The sequence below is a fragment of the Mus caroli genome, chromosome 6 (assembly GCF_900094665.2).
Source record: "Mus caroli chromosome 6, CAROLI_EIJ_v1.1, whole genome shotgun sequence".
Classification (NCBI taxonomy): Eukaryota; Metazoa; Chordata; class Mammalia; order Rodentia; family Muridae; genus Mus; species Mus caroli.
Genome location: NC_034575.1, coordinates 42,370,238 through 42,371,531, shown reverse-complemented (window position 1 = coordinate 42,371,531; position 1,294 = coordinate 42,370,238).

The window sequence follows — 1,294 nt, the reverse complement described above, 5'->3', positions numbered from 1 at the left end:
AACTAACCAGTACCCCCAGAGCTCGTGTCTCTAGCTGCATTTGTAGCAGAAGATGGCCTAGATGGCCATCGTTGGGAAGAGAGGCCCCTTGGTCTTGCAAACTTTATATGCCTCAGTACAGGGGAAAGCCAGGGCCAAGAAGTGGGAGTGAGTGGGTAGGGGAGCAGGACGGGGGGAGGGTATAGGGGACTTTTGGGATAGCATTTGAAATGTAAATGAAGAAAATATCTAATAAAAATTTTTTTTAAAAATTACAATTCAGGGTTTCCTGGGCTGGAGAGATGGCTCAGAGGTTAAGAACAACGACTGCTCTTCCAGAGGTCCTGAGTTCAGTTCCCAGCAACCACGTGATGGCTCACAGCCATCTGTAATGGGATCTGATGCCCTCTTCTGGTGTGACTGAAGACAGCTACAGCTACAGTGTAATCACTTACATAAAATAAATAAATAAATCTAAAAAAAGAAAAGATTCGCCGGGTGTGGTGGCGCACACCTTTAATCCCAGCATTTGGGAGGCAGAGGCAGGGGGATTTCTAAGTTTGAGGCCAGCCTGGTCTACAAAGTGAGTTCCAGGACAGCCAGGGCTACACAGAGAAACCCTGTCTGGAAAAAACCAAAAAAAAAAAAAAAACAAAAAAAACAAAAAAGATTCAGGGTTTCCCAGTACATCTTGGAGAGAAGGGCTGAGGAGGCCTCAGAGCAGGAGAAAGCTGCCCCTTAGTGAGACAGGGGAAATGCAAGATGGAGAAAGATCCAGGTGGTGGGTTCTGAGACAATTCTGGTGTTAAGAGTGGTTCAAGGGCTGAAGAGATGGATCAGAAGTTAAGAGCACTGACTGTTCTTCCAAAGGTCCTGAGTTCAAATCCCAGCAATAGCTCACAACCACCTGTAATGAGATCTGACTCCCTCTTCTGAAGACAGCTACAGTGTACTTATGTATAATAAATAAATAAATCTTTTTTTTTTTTTTAAAGAGTGGTTCAAAGTCTTTTAAGAACGGAGACAGATGCTGGGCTTAGTGGCACACACCTTTAATACCAGTGCTTGTGAAGTAGAGGCAGGTGGATCTCTGTGAGTTCGAGCCTACTCTATGTAGTGAGATCCAGGACAGCCAGGGCTACATTATGAAACCAGCAACAAAAGAACAGAGATGGCTCATGGGCTAGGGATGATTTGAGGCATTTACTGTGTTGGGCTGAAAGGAGGCTCATCAATGCAGAGCCAGAGGAGAGACTAGCCCTGGGCCCACAGTTTGCCCTGTAGGGTGCTTTTTTTTTTTTTTTTGGTTTTTTCG